Source organism: Cervus elaphus, chromosome 18 (genome assembly GCF_910594005.1).
Source record: "Cervus elaphus chromosome 18, mCerEla1.1, whole genome shotgun sequence".
NCBI classification, from domain to species: Eukaryota; Metazoa; Chordata; class Mammalia; order Artiodactyla; family Cervidae; genus Cervus; species Cervus elaphus.
In genome coordinates, this window is record NC_057832.1 from 53878813 (window position 1) to 53895728 (window position 16916).

The 16916-nt window shown below is 35.0% G+C and overlaps 1 protein-coding gene across 3 annotated transcripts in view; it reads right to left on the reverse strand.

Annotated features, from left to right (window-relative positions):
- The window catches only part of ORC5 (origin recognition complex subunit 5), a 77096-nt gene that overhangs the window by 20554 nt on the left and 39626 nt on the right, over window positions 1-16916 (reverse strand). The window lies entirely within an intron of this gene.

Here is a 16916-nt window from a genome sequence, read left to right on the forward strand (position 1 = left end):
AAACAGCGGCTGACTTTATTTTTCTGGGCTCCAAAATCATTGCAGATGGTGACTGCAGCAATGAAATTAAAAGACGTTTACTTCTTGGAAGGAAAATATGACCAACCTAGACAGCATACTAAAATGCAGAGACATTACTTTGCCAACAAAGGTCTGTCTAGTCAAGGCTGTGGTTTTTCCAGTGGTCATGTATGGATATGAGAGTTGGACTATAAAGAAAGCTGAGCGTCCAAGAATTGATGCTTTTGAACTGTGGTGCTGGAGAAGACTCTTGACAGTCCCTTGGACTGCGAGGAGATCCAACCAGTCCATCCTAAAGGAGATCAGTTCTGGGTGTTCATTGGAAGGACTGATGCTGAAGCTGAAATTCCTATACTTTGGCCACCTGATGAGAAGAGCTGACTCAATGGAAAAGACCCTAATGCTAGGAAAGACTGAGGGCAGGAGGAGAAGGGGCCGACAGAGGATGAGATGGTTGGATGGCTTCACCGACTCAATGGACATGAGTTTGGGTGAACTCCGGGAGTTGGAGATGGACAGGGAGGCCTGGTGTGCCGCGGTTCATGGGGTCACAAAGAGTCGGACACGACTGAGCAACTGAACTGAACTGAACAAGAATACCCAGCTTTCTCTCCATTACTGAATCTTTAATTTTATTTCCCACTGCATATCTATGAAGCTCTTGAGGACTTGGTCTAGGTACTGCACATTCAAAGATGGATGAGTGAGTGAGTGAAAGTAGCTCAGTCATGTCCGACTTTGCGATTCCATGGACTGTAGCCCACCAGGCTCCTCTGCCCATGGATTCTACAGGCAAGAATACTGGAATAGAATGTAATTTCCTTTTCCAGGTCAAAGACAAATAGAATCATGGAAAATATTGATTTACTTCCTTTCCCAACATTAAGTGCTCATGACAAAATGATGACGTCCTGCTATCTGCAGGCTGGCATTAATGTCTAAATATTTTGATATAATCAACAGGAATATGGCAAAAGCCTGTAGACTAGTAAGGGTACTCAGGACCAGACTCAGTTTTGTATGTGAGCATGTGCAAACATAAGACAGAAGTGGAATTGGTCTTGCCCATCTGTTGCAGCAGCCAAGGATTTAGCAACACAGAAAACAGACACCCAAGAGCCATTACTGTTGTTAAGGCTCCAAATGAAGGAAGTGTTTTAGTTGCAACAAGTAAGAATAGGAGTATTTTGTAGTCGATAAAACTGATGTCTTAGAAGGATTTAATCTTTGTTGGGGCAAAGCTCTCTACATACTGGCAAAATATATTTTAATATTTTGAAATCCTTCTTAGCAGTATATAATTTACAGAAAACTTCTCATCCAACTGAGCTTTAAATAAACCTAGAACATGTTTCATAAACAAATACTAACAACAAGCCAAGCCAGAAGAAAACACATTTTAAAAAAATATAGGAGGACTTCTGGACCAGATAACATGGCTTAGATTCACATTTACAGTTCTTTCCAGCTAAGCACAACTATAAGCCCTGGAAATAACCTTACCAAAGGACTCTGAAAGGCAGAAAGAGGAAGGCAGACTACTTCCAGGACTGGAGGAATAATGTAGATACAGCAAGCCCTACGACTGCAGCAGGCTCAGCATCTAATGACCCCCAATCCAGAACAGAAAGCTACTCTGGCAGGCTTATTTCTCTCCTGGACTGAACAGGAGTCCAGGCCAAAAGAAATGGCAACTCTAAGTTCTATATCTGGCAAAACTATCCCTCATGAATAAAGTGGAAATAAAGATATCCTCAAATGAGGTAAAACTAAAGAATCGGTCAGTAGCAGACCTATCTTTGAAACATGGCTAAATGGAGTTCTTTAAACAAAAAGGAAATAATAAAAGAAGGAACCTTGAGCATGAAAAAGGAATAAAGAACAACAGAAGGAGCAGAAATATGGATAAAGCAGACTATCTCATGAGTTTTCTAACTCATATTTGATTAAAAACTGATTATCATCTGATCCTCAAAACAATATTTAAAAAGCAGGAAGTTAAAATAACTTAGAAAGAAGTAAGGTTATCATATTTCATTGGAGGTAGTAAAACATTGATACCACTTATGAAATTAAATGTGCAATTACCATATTAACAGTAGCTGCATCTTTTGTGCATGTTCACACAAAAACCTGTACATAAGCATTCATAGTAGTTTTACTTGTGACAGCCAAAAACTGGAAAGAACACAGAGAGCCTTCAAAGGGTGAAGAGTTAAACAAGCTATGTATTTCATATCATGGAATACAACTCAGCAGCAAAAAAAGAATGAACTATTGGTACATGCAACAATTTCGATGACTCTCAAAGGAATTTATGCCGAATGACAAAAGGCCAATCTCAAATGTTAAATACTGTATGAATTTGTTTATACAAATTTTTGAAATGACAAAATTTTGGAAGGTGGAGATTAGTGGTTGCCAGGGAATGGGGGAATAGGCAAGAAAGAGGGGAGTGTGGTTATAAAAGGAGAGGTCCTTGTGATTACAGAACTGGTATACTGACTATGGAGGGATACACAAACGTACACATACAATAAAATTTCAAATAACCAATATGCATAGACTTACACAAAAATGAATAAATGCAAAAGTGGAAAATTTAATTAAGATCAGCAGATCACATCAATATCAATTTACTGGTTGTGAAACTGAGAAAAGGGCATACAGCAAGAAAGAGCCCTTATTTTTTTTTTACAACTGAACATAAATCCATAGCAACTCAAAATATTTGTATTTAAAAATTAACTACACTGATAAAATACACAAAATATAGAGGGCTTTGAGAACTTATAAACTGCTAGAATGCATTTTGTCTCAAAATAACTTAAGAACCTATGAAGCAGATACTTAAATCTACTCATAGAAATGAAAATATTTGTGACCTTTATTTACAGGGATTTAAAAAAACTACTTGATAAAATACTGCTCAAAGTGGGCAAGTTTAAGAATATTAATTATTTCAATATCAATATGCCACTGGGGTGAGGTTATATGGGTTTTTAAGTTTATAGATTACAGATATTCCTATTAAAAGTTTGATAATTAGCTGCGACTTGTGGTTCAGCCACAAGAATTTGTAGCTGTCGGTTTCATGCTGTGAGCCCATAAAGACATCACAAAGTTGCTCCAAACCTGTGGCTAATACAACTTATCACTTACTCTAAAGCACAGGAGGATTATAGCAAAACTGCTATTATGTAAATCCCATCTTCAGTGTTCTAAATTTTCCCAAATTCTACTTTTTTATTTCTATTGTTTCAAATGGTGAAAATTTTGCTTTTGTTTGAGGTCTACAAAAAACAGATGCACTTTAAACAATAAATACTAAAGTGTTCCAATGTAAAAATTATTATGAAATAAAATTGAGAGGCAGCCCATCAGGACTGGAAATCTTGGGAGATCAATGCCTTGTTTCACAGATGTGAAAACAGACATCATAAAAGGATGACCGGCTTTATCAGCCCCTACTCAGTCACCCCAAACTAATTAATATGTTGGACATGTTTCAAATTACAAATGCAAAAGTCCTAATGAAAAAGAATATAACATATGTACCATGCAAGAGGTCTACTACAAAATATTTTAGAGTTGTAACAACAACTTTTAAAATTAAAAAGAGTTTTAAAAACTTTTAAAAAAAGAGTTTAAATTAGGTATGTAATCCTAAGAATAATTAACATACTAAAAGTGTTTAGCCAAAATAGTGCCTCACTTGGGGTATTTATGAATATTAGAAGGTAGTCTGTCAAGACTATGACTACAGTAAAGAGCCCAGTTCAGTGCTTTTATCTTTTCTTCTACTGCTCTTCAAAATTCCTGAGAATTACACATTATGTAATTAGCATTCACTCTTCTCAGGATCTGGCAGAGAATATGGACAAAACTTGAGAGAAGAGAAATAAGAGGTATGGGAAACTACTTAATATTAGTGACCATGGGTAATTCATGGTAGAGGGATTGGAACTTGCTATTAAGTCCAGGCTCTATAGATTAGATATAGACATCAACAGATCTGCATCTACAGACTATAGATACAGGCAGTGTACTGGGCACTTTAACTCCTTTAGTCCTCAAAAGAGCCCAGCCAAAAGTCAGGTACTATAAATAAAGTTTATTTCCAGAATAGGAAACAACTTCAGAGAGGTTAATAAATATTCAAGGTCACTGAGCTAGTAGTAGTAAAAACTACACGGGATTTGAATACAATCTGAATTTTCAAAGTTTATATTCCTTATACTATTCCAAAAGGAGATGCAGAATATAGGGAAGACATCATTGTAAAAAGACTAAGGAAAGCTTTACAGAAGGCAACAATAAGGAAAAGTGAGCAGAATGACAACTCTGAAAGCACTCCACAGTGAAGGGGGATACCTTGAGTCTGCTGAAGGTTAGAGACTTGGCAGCAAAGACACTGCAGATAAAACAGAGGGAAAAATGCAAATGAAATTGTAACAAAAAAGATAAAGAAACATCTCAATACAGGCAAAAATTCTGCCCCAGGGATATAGGTAATAGCCTTAAGAATCAACAATCAACAATCCTGTGAACAAAATTATCAAACACGAGAGGTCTGATGTCACCAAAGTAATATTAATGTGCCATTTATTAACCTAATGGTGTGTAATGGGCTTCTTAGGTGGCTCTGTAGTAAAGAATCTGCCTGCCTGCCAAGCAGGAGATGCAGGTTCGATCCCTGGGTCAGGAAGATCCCCTGGAGAAGGGAACGGCAACCCACTCTGGTATTCTTGCCAGGAGAATCCCATGGACAGAGGAGCCTGGCAGGCTACAGTTCATGGGTTTGCAAGAGTTGGACACAACTTACTGACTAAATAACAACAGATGATGTGCAAACCTTTCATAAATGAAAATTAAATATTATATTACACATAAAATTATGAATTTTAAGGCCTAATTTTTAAAAGATAAATTAGGGTGGAGGAAAAAGCACAATTTCTGAAAATCTGAAATTATCAGACAACACTGAAAATGCTATCCCAAGGCAAAATTTCCTATAAAAAATTTCCTGTACATTTGTGGATTAAAGATAACCTACAAAAAAATGACTATAAATCATACAAAATATGCAACAGTTGAATAAAAGTTAGGATAAACATCAAGAATTTTTACTGATCTTTCCTGAAACACTTGAGAATCGTTTTCAAGAAATATTGAATTGTTTGAGTAAATTTATATTTCTGTGGGGAAATTATTATTCCCCTTCTTGGTTTCTATTCCCTATGAAGACATATTTCTTTGCCAACAGTTTTCAGATTTTAGGGGAATATACACTGTTCTCCACAGCTGTTTTTGTTGTCTACTCTCTCAAGCTCAAGTTCAAATGAGTGAAATTCAATTGAATAAAAATTAGCCTAGAAAATGCATTTTTTCCCAAAGTGAGGATTTAGATTCTGGACTAGAAGTACAGAATAAAGTTTAAAAAGAAAGCTGTACAAAAAGTCAGTCCCTTTACCTGTAAGTTTAAGGCATATTTTCACTGGTGTTTTTCCTCAAAATGTAAATTCTGGTTTTTAGTCATTGGCTTAAAAATAAACAAAACTAAATATCTGAAAATAAATACTCCTATCAAAAAAAATAGTATTTCCTTAGCCTTTATACACATATACCCATATACACACATATACATATATATGTAGCATACTGACACTAATTAAAGGATTTTATTTTACTTTAGCATAATGCATCTACCTAATTCAAAAGCCAAAGTTAAAAAAAAAAAAAAAAAAAGCCAAAGTTATTTTTCCTCCCTCCAACTAGCGCTTATGTCATGACTGAGGCATTCATAAAGAAAAATAAAAATCTCCTTAAACATAAGATGTTTTAAAATTTACATCTTTAACAGGGTTATACAATATTTGCTAAGTTAATCTTTGCTCTGTGTACTATTATGTTCTTTGTTCTCATCCATGTAGGAGATGAGCTGATTATTTATGTCTTAACAATAGGAGTTCATGTACCACAGGGAGGGTGTTTTCCCCTTAATCTGAGAGGCAGTCACTAACAAGCTTCAGCTGGAAGTGCTTGATGTTAAAACAGTGTGAACCTGTTCCTGGGCTAATAAACTATGTTCTTTCTGCCAACAAAAGGAAATCAATTTACAACTGTAATTAAATTTTAACATGCTCATTATTTTTATACTTTCATAGGTTGGTATATATGTTAATTGATTTGTGAAACATCCTAACCTGCTCGTTTTGGAGGAGCTTTACAATCTGAAACATTAAATTATTTAAATTAAAAAACGTGATATATATCAGTGTGTGAGTTCCACACAACCCAAAAAGAAACACATTTGATTTGATTTCAAGTAATGTGATAATTCATGAACATATGGCATATATCAAGAGTTCAACTGACATTTTTTTACAAATAAAAAGGAGAGGTGGTGAGTGCTATAATGGAAGGGAGGGAAATATTTTCAAAGCTAATTCCACTTAAAATCACTTTGAATTTGTATTTTTTTTTTAGGCAGGGAGTGGATTGTTACTCTTCAAAAACACTCAAATAAAAAGTGCCATGAATGTTTTTACTTAGAGGAACTAAAGATAGCATCTCTAATCTCTGGACCTTTTTAGTACATAAATGACTGCAAATCTTTAGTATCCAGGAAGGCCTTAACTTCATGCTTACAAGAATGGGAAGTCATTCTTTCAATGAATGAATCCCATGTTCAAGGCACTGTGCAAAAGAGAAAAATAAAGACAAAGTTTATGCCCACGAAGAATTTAAAGTATCAGGGGAGACAATAATACAACGGCAATAACACACTATGACTGCTATGCTAGTGATATGTATAAATCCAATTACCCGACTTTAGAAAAGGTAATGACTAATAAGTAGGAAAGGAGGCAAAATGTGAATTAAGAAATGGCACTGTGGGGGATGTGAACCATAAGCATCAAATAGAGCTCAACAGTGCTGGAAGACAGCACATGTAACAACACAACAATAAAAATGGGTGTGCTTTCAGAGAAGAAAGAGCTTACAGTGAATGGTGTACAAGATGAATAAAAGTGGCTGAAAATACTGCCAGTCTGTGAAGGGCCTTACAAGAAATGTTATGGAATGTAGTCTTGGTTCCACAGATAATGCAACTCACTAAAAAACCATAAACATAAAAGCATATTTACTTTTCAAAGATTTTTTTCTGATGATTGTATGCAAAACAAATTTGAAGATGTCACTATCAGGAAGACCAGTTAGGAGATTATTTAGGGAATAACTTGGCTTTGGATATATCAAGTGTTGATACATATGGCACATTCAGGTATGACTGTGCTGTTGGCAATCTGGGTCCAGAGCTAGAGGAAAAGGACTAGAAATTCAGAACTCAAAAGTTAGCATACACGTAGCATTTGAAGCAAAGGGAATAAATTAGACAGTCCTAGGTAAAACTAGTTCCCTTTCTTATTCCTAATTGTTGGAAATTCAACTCTCCACCACTATTTAGAATGGCCAAAGTGAGGGAGCACCTTAGGTTCTAGAAGTGACTTGGGACTAAAGACCCTAGTTTCTCAAAAGGACTTGGTGCACCACAAGGTCATGAAAAATATCTACTAATAGGTAGATGAGGCCAATATCCTCCAAAGGACTCTGATCAGTTCTGAGCTGACAAGGAATCAAGACAATTTTTCATTGGAAACCCCCTTAAGCATCAACATTTCTTTTAATCAACTTTTTACAGAGCATTTTACAGCACACATTTCCATAATGTAGATTTTTTCAAATCATTTAACTCCTAAACTGTTCTTATTAAAACTCCTGTCCTCATTAAAATAATCTAGTCATAAAGCTCTATCTAAGGTATGCATTTGCCTATACAGTCTCTATATTAATAGGTTTACTTGAATAGACATGTATAAGCCCATATTCGTATAAAATTTTGTCCATTTTCAGCAAAAAATTTGAAAGTCACATAAAATTTATTGGTATTACACATTTCCCCCTAAAAAATGCAAATAAAGGGTATACATTTGGTATATTTATTAGAAAGGTAGTTATAAAATACTGCCTACAAAGAATAAGGTTCCAAGACAGTACTCTCTAACAGTTAAAAGCATAATTTATACAATTTTTCTATTCCCTTAGGCAGTATTTTACATGTTACCCTTAAGCAATGGTTCCATTTTTCTGGTGTTCAGTAAAAATGCCTACTGCTGGGCTGATATATTCATAAAAGGCAAAGTGGTTACACTGAAGAAATTCAACACCAGATTTAGGGAAGGTAGGAGAAAAGTAGGTGTAAACACCATCCTTTTATAAATGAAAATGAGAAAGATTTTATCCCTGGGCAACATAGTAAAATATTCCTGTGGTTTTTATTATCCTTGGTAACACTACTAATACTTGGTAAAATCAGTATTCCTTAAAACAATAGAGCAGCTAGTGAAAACCAACCACAGTTCAACTTTACTCTTTCCAAATATGAAGCATCCCAAAACTGTTCTTAAAAAGTCTCCTGAAATCAGCACTTACAGCAGAGCAGTCTGACAGGCAGAATGGTAACACATCTACACCAAGAGTATCAGGAGACTTCAGAATCTAATTTACTGCCCCGGTGGAGACAGAGCTTCAAGATGGTAAGGCTCTTCACTGCTAGAGAAGAGCCTGCCTCCGTCAAAGAGCACTCCTGCTGACCTATTCATCAACAAAGTAGGCATTAAGTAAGGCTCTAGCACTATCTTTGGAATGGAATGCCTCACAATTTCAGTTGTGGCTAAGAAAAAAAATAGTAAGATTATTAAAAAATGCTACCATTCAGGATATTTTCTATGATTTACATAATTAACCTTAATGGCATCAAGCATTTCAGCTGTATATTATAGAGACACTAGAATGTTAGTACAAGTCAAATGAAACACAGAGAAATCACAAAAGAACAGCTTTTCACATTTTCTAATACTCCAGTAACCAGGGAATTTGTTTTTAGTAAAACTGTCCCTTTTGTTCACCAACTTCATTTTCTATAAAAGTAATTCTCATACTTACATCATTTTATATGAATATCTTATATATCTAAATTGTAGGACATTACATTTTATATTTACCAAGTTCAAATTCTTATCTAACCAACATATGCAATGGATAGTATTTTATTATCTATGATTTCTGATGTTCTATGATTAGCACTTGATAAATATAACTACTTTTTAAAAAATATAAGCCAAACAACTATAGTATTATATACTAACTTTTAAGATAAAAAGGTTTTATAAGTCTTATGAGTTTGATTAAAGTGATTTTGGTTAAAAATCTACAAATATAGCTTGAAATACTGCATATAAAAAAGTAACATAATGAGCATAACTTTTAATCAGAAAGTATTTGAAATACAGCCATGTAACTTGAAAAAATGCCACTTAGTTTATAATATGCTATGCACAACAAAGTATTTATTGTCCCTAATTTAACGAGTTTCAACTTTTACGAGATAGGTATGACACAGGTATCAAACAATCATGCTGCATATCACTTCCTTGTCAGAAGGAAACATTCAACAAATAGGTTTGCTATTTAACTTGGAAGAAGATATTTAAAGATCTGTATTATGAAACAGCAGTGACTACTGAAGTGAAAAAAATCCTGTTTTAATATATTTGTTTGGGGAAACACACTGACTGAAACCACCTACCCTCGCCAGGCACCATATAACTATTTGCCTGAGTTATTTGAGGACAGGAGGTTCTGGTAAGGAACACGCAACTAATAAGCCACTATCAACCGGAGAGTTCGGGAAAGGTCAAAAGGAGATACCACGCGTCCTACCACCTCCCAGAATTCTTTGCTGGCATCCATCTTGTCTGAGCAATGTGTGCACCAACAGGAAAGACCCTGAGTCAGAAAGACTGGCCAAAGACAACAGGAAACTAATCTCATTTATCATAAAACAAGAAACTGTGAGCATGTAGCATAGCAGTTCTCCTGGGTTCCCTTACTCTACTGCTCTCTGCCTGGGTGCCCCTTCCCAATAAAGTCTCTTGCGTTGTCATTTGTCAGCATGTGCATCTCCTTGGACAATTCATTTACGAGTGTTAGGTGTTAGACAAGAGCTTCCTTTCAAGGCCTGGAGGGATCCCCATTCCTGCAACATACTCGCTTTAAATATTAGTCCCTTCAGTATGAATGCCCTCCCAGTAAAAATACATAAACACCATTAACTCTGATATAATTCGGCAGTTGCACACGATACTAATGAATGGCAGAGGAAGCCACAGGCTGATTATAAGGTCCTTGAGGGCAAGCACTGCATTTGCTTGACTTCTGTAATCTCTTTATATAACACAGAGTGTGAAACATGATAAGCCCTTAAAAAAATCTGTTAAATAAAATTTTAAGCAGAGAAAGAAAATTTTAATTCCAACTAGTGAAAAAAGATCAAATATTGACTTTGAAATTTGAATTAAATTATATCTAAACATTTTTAATCAAATAAATATGGTCAAAATCCCATCACTGAAATGAAAAATTATATATGTTCTATACATCTACCTATAATTGAAGAAAAATGCCAAACATTGGTTTTTGGTTGAATAAATAAATGCAACCTTACCTACAATTATTAGCAAAAAAAAGTCCTACAGCTATGGTAAATTAGAGATGAAGCACCTGCTTCAAAAACTCTCCATACATAAAACAATTAAATCATTTTGCTTTCTGATTAATGATAAATTCATTTCAAAATTACCAAAATAGCTTATATATGTCCTATATCAATAAACCAACATGTAAATGAGCAAAATACAGATGGTTAATAACTAAATGCTACAATTAATGCAATACTTGGGGGAAAAAATCAAGCTGATTTACAACTAAACCTAAGTCCAAACATGACATTGTACAAGAGGCAGTGATCAAGACTATCCCCAAGAAAAAGAAATGCAAAAAGGCAAAATGGTTGTCTGAGAAGGCCTGACAAATAGCTGAGAAAAGAAAAATGCAAAAGGCAAAGGAGAAAAGGAAAGATATACTCATTTGAATGCAGAGTTCCAAAGAATAGCAAGGAGAGATAAGAAAGCCTTCCTCAGTGACCAAAGCAAAGAAACAGAGGAAAACAATAGAATGGAAAAGACTAGCGATCTCTTCAAGAAAATTAGAGATACCAAGAGAATATTTCATGCAAAGATGGGCTCAATAAAGGACAGAAGTGGTATGGCCTAACAGAAGCAGAAGATATTAAGGAAAGGTGGCAAGAATACACAGAAGAACTATACAAAAAAGATCTTAATGACCCAGATAATCATGATGGTGTGATCACTCACACCTGGAACGCGAAGTCAAGTGGGCCTTAAGAAGCATCACTATGAACAAAGCTAGTGGAGGTGATGGAATTCCAGTTGAGCTATTTCAAATCCTAAAAGATGGTGCTGTGAAAATGCTGCACTCAATACGTCAGCAAATTTAGAAAAGTCAGCAGTGGCCACAGAACTGGAAAAGGTCAGGTTTTATTCCAATCCCAAAGGCAATGCCAAAGAATGCTCAAACTACTGCATGACTGCACTCATTTCACACGCTAGCAAAGTAATGCTCAAAATTCTCCAAGCCAGGCTTCAACACTATGTGAACCGTGAATTTCCGTATTTTCAAACTGGATTTAGAAAAGGCAGAGGAAACAGAGATTAAATTGTCAACGGCCACTGGATCACAGAAAAAGCAAGAGAGTTCCAGAAAAACATCAACTTCTGCTTTACTGACTACGCCAAAGCCTTTGACTGTGTAGATCACAAGAAACTGGAAAATTCTTCAAGAGATGGGAATTCCAGACCACCTGACCTGCCTCTTGAGAAATCTATATGCAGGTCAAGAAGCAACAATTAGAACTAGACATGGAACAGACTGGTTCCAAATAGGAAAAGGAGTACGTCAAGGCTGTATATTGTCACGCTCCTTTTTATTTATTTATTTATTTATTTATTTTTTGTCACGCTCCTTATTTAACTTATATGCAGAGTACATCATAAGAAATGCTGGACTGGATGAAGCACATGATGGAATCAAGATTGCTGGGAGAAATATCAATAACCTCAGATATGCAGATGACACCACCCTTATGGCAGAAAGCAACAAAAAACTAAAGAGCCTGTTGATGAAAGTGAAAGAGGAGAGTGGAAAAGTTGGCTTAAAACTCAACATTCAAAAAACTAAGATCCTGGCATCTGGTCTCATCACTTCATGGCAAATAGATGGGGAAACAGTGAAAGCCTTTATTTTTTGGGGCTCCAAAGTCAATGCAGATGGTGACTGCAGCCATGAAATTAAAAGACACTTGCTCCTTAGAAAAAAAGCTATGACCAACCTAGACAGCATAAGCAGAGACATTACTTTGCCAACAAAGATCCATCTAGTCAAAGCTACGGTTTTTCCAGTAGTCATGTATGGATGTGAGAGCTGGACTATAAAGAAAGCTGAGCGCCCAAGAACTGATGCTTTTGAAATGTGGTGTTGAAGAAGACTCTTGAGAGTCCCTTGGACAGCAAGGAGATCCAAACAGTCCATCCTAAAGGAAATCAGTCCTGAATATCCATTGCAAGGGCTGATGCTGAAGCTGAAACTCCAATACTATGGCCACCTGATGTGAAGAACTGACTCACTGGAAAAGACCCTGATGCTGGGAAAGATTGAAGACAGGAGGAGAAGGGGACGACAGAGGATGAGATGGTTGGATGGCATCCCCCACTCAATGGACATGAGTTTGAGTAAGCTCCAGGAGTTGGTGATGGACAGGGAGGCCTGGTGTGCTACAGTTCCTGGGTTGCAAAGAGTTGGACAGGGCTGAATGACTGAACTGATAAGTGCAAATGTATTCCAATATACAGTATCATGTGAGTTCAAAAGAAAATAGGAATGGAAATGCATATTTTTGAAAAAATATTCTACACATTACTACCCTTGGCTCCAAAATGCTCCTTATTTATACTCTTTGAAATGAAAATAAATTTATAAGGATATTTTAACTTAAAATTTTTCTTAGTAAACTATGTATAACAAGAATTATGCTCCTTTTCTTATCTTCCTAGAAATTAATTCACAGTGCACTGTTTCTTATAATTAATTAAAGAAACGAGTTATTATTTTAAAATTCCCAAACTGCAGAAATTACAGTAACTACCTTCGAAAGTAATTTTTCAAAATGCTAACTGATTAAATAAGATCAATAATAATGTGATATAAGTATATGTGTAATTGAATGTCCTTAATTTTTTAAAGATAATTTTCCTTTTAATTTAATTTTCGAAACCTGTATCAATAATTTCAGAAATAAATTCTTCAGCAATTCTATCCTCTGGGAAAAGATAAAGTGATATGGCTTAATAATTTATAATAAGTGATATATCTGACAATCTTAAAGAACCATACTTCTACTGCTTTCACCTAACTGTAAGATTATGAGGGAGTAGGCAAGGTTGAATAAGAGAAGACACAGAAATATCAAAACAGTGAAATAAATCATTCAAGCTTCCAAACAAATTTTCATTTTTTTCCTCAAGATAAAAAAAAGACAAAAAAGATTTAAAAAGATAAATTAAAAGCATAACCTAAAATAATTACTACAAAACAAATCCTTAAAACAGTTATAGGCAGACAAAATGAATAGAAAAATAATATTTTACTATCTCATACAGACATAAGATAACCAATAAAAAGCAATTTAGTTTTCAGTAGAAAATATTCATGCAACACAATTCCTTACCATTTTTATTTCATTTTAATGAAAGAGTAGAAGTGTGATTGTGCTCATGTAACAGTAAATATCTTCAGGATTTTTTTTCTTCAAATAAACCAATGTATCAAATTAACAAACAGCTCTCTCTAAATATCAAAGGCAATATTAACAAGTAAAAACTAGATTTTCCTGCTCATCTTACAGCTACAATGCAACAATATTGCCATCTAGTGTTCATATCAAATAAGTACTTCCAATACAAATGTCCTAGTTTTGTTTTGCACTTAAAAGTTAAAGACAAATTGTCATTCCTATGGGCAAACAGTATAGTTTTGATGGATAAGTAAAAGGAGAAAAAACAAGTCAGTGAGAGAAAATGGGGAGAAAAAAATACAAGGTACATGGGAGACGTACCTTTCTTTTGGATGCAATTTCTGCCACATTTTGTTCTTAAAGATGATATATTTTTTTTAAATTTTCTTATTCTATTGACCGAACAAAAGTAAACATAAACTTCCTAGAATCAGTTATATAGTCACCCTTCAACATCCTGGGGATTGGTTCCAGGACACCACCCGCCAGCTCTCCATACCAAAATCTGAGGGTGCTCAAGTACCTTATATAAAAGAGCATAGTGTTTGTGTATAACCTAGTTACATCCTCCCACACACTTTAAACCTTTTCTAGGTTATCTTTAGTACCTATTACAATGTAAATGCTATTAAATAGTTGTAAATGCTATGTAAATAGTTGCCAGTGAAGCAAATTCAAGTTTTGCTTTTTGGAATTTTCTGGATTTTTTTCAATCTGTGGTTGGCTGACACTACGGATGCAGAACCTATGGATATCTATTCCTTTGTACCATCTCCTCCAACCTTTGTATCCCAAATGGAATCACTGAGATCAAGTCCTAAATGATTTTTCATCAAATAAACATAAATTCATTTAAAGCAGTATTTTAAATATACAAAATTTATCATTTTGATAACTGCTAACTAGAAGAGATAAAGAATGAAAAGGCTGAGGTCGTTAAAGTTGAAAAGAATTTTGCTTCATTAAAACACAAAGATAGATTTTGTGCTTAACTGCTTAAGTACAACATTATAGACATTACTGAAAGCAAAGACCGGTGACATTGTTCACCTATAGAAGTCTCAGAGTAGCTAGTAGATCCCTAAATCAGCAGCCTATCATTGTTTTGATTGTCCATCCCTATAAACCTACATCTGCTGCTAGGAAATGCTCTACCAATGTTAGGTAAATATGTAAGGTGTGACGTGTGGTAGTGGCAGTATTACTTACTACATCACAACTAAAATTACTTACTACTACATCACAACTAAAATCACAACTAAAATAGCTGTAATTTTAGTAGTGGGGCTACTGTATAATCCCACTTATTCTCAACTCATCGGGTGTGACACTTCACAAATGTGTGTCTTACAGGCCACGTTTCTCTAGTGTAATGGTTATCACATTCGCCTCACACAAGTGTGTCTTGTTTTTTTCTCCTAGTCCCACACTTTGGTCATATTGTCCTCCCTCTTAAAAGTTCTATAAATCCTATTCATTGGATATAAGGTGTCAGCTAATTCTATTATTATTTTTCTTTTTTTATTTACGCATTTTTGTACAACAAACACATATCATTTATATAAATTAGAAATAGCAGTATTTAAAAAAAAAATCCTTCTCATTAGCCTAGCTCCATTTTTTGCCTTTACTGTGATGCCTTCAAGTTCTCTCCTCTTGTCCAATCCAGAAGTGACCTCTTTTTACTGTAAACAATGCAGCAGTACCATCTAGCATTCACTCACAGCCTTACAATACTACTTTTATGTACATGTTTTTTTATCCCCCTAAAATATAAGGTCTCTGAAAGAAAGAAACTCCCATTTATCATCCTTATATGTGTCTCCCACAAAGTAATTTTGGGGCACCTAAGAAGTGTTAATAATCATACATGATGCAAACATCTTTCTGCTCTGTTTAGAAGCACTGCACTTCACTTCTCTAGGCTTTAATTCTTGAAGATTTACTCACTTAGTCATAATGAGAAAGTCATTTCACCTCTTGAGGCTAAATTCCTTACAATAAAGATCATCAAGTAGTACATGTAGAAAGCTATTAATAAAATGTACAATTTGACTAAAAACTAATTTCAGACAAAGCATTTACATGTATAATAAACATATACATATATATCACAAAAAATTCCTGTAATACATATTAAAACTGAATTAGATTTTTAAAATTATCAACATTAGGGCAACCATACACCTACCCATCTAGCTAGTTATTTATATAACTTAAACCAAAAATGTAATAAATGTATATACAATTTTCTATAAAGCTGACTTACATAAAAATTATCAGTGTGCTGAGCACAGTGAGAATATACCTATTTTTGGTCACCAGACCTCTTTAAATGAAACATTAAAGGTTACCATCATGCATTAGATTATAAAATCTAACATCTATTCACGAACCATATTTATTTGCAGTAAATTCAAATGTAAATGCTGTTATTTACATGTTTTCAACCTAAAAACATACATAAAACAAAATGCTAACTGAAACATCTGAGGTGACACTGCTTTTCCGTAAATACCAGTGCCATCATTTTGTCTTTTCTTCTATCCATTCACACCATGTGCTAAGTATTGTTTTTCTGAACCATTTAAGAGATCTATTGTGACTCTTTGTATTTTTTAAAATTATTTTATTTATTTTTGGCTGTGCTGGGTCTTTGCTGCCATGCGGGCTTTTCTCTAGATACACCAACCGGGGGCTGCTCTACAGTTACAGCGTGCGGGCTTCTCATCACAGTGGCTTCTCTTACTGCAGAGCACGGGCCCTACGGTGCAGGCTTCAGCAGCTGCGGCTCCCAGGCTCCAGGGCACAGGCTCAATAGCTGTGACATGCGTGCTTAGTTGTTCCGGAGCATAAAGAACCTATCCCGACCAGGGACTGAACCTGTTTCCTGCATTCGCAGGTGGATTCTTTACCACTGAGCCACAGGAAAAGTCTGTGACTATATTTTCAATGAATAGGTTTTTATTAAACGTTATCAAAAGAAAAAAAAAAAAAGAAGCTTAACTACTTTGTAAACATCATGTTTCCTATTTTTATGCTACTGCTGCCATCTAGTGAAAAGTTTGAGAACTTAATCATTTTGGAAACTATCACTTTTCATAAAAATACATATTGTCAA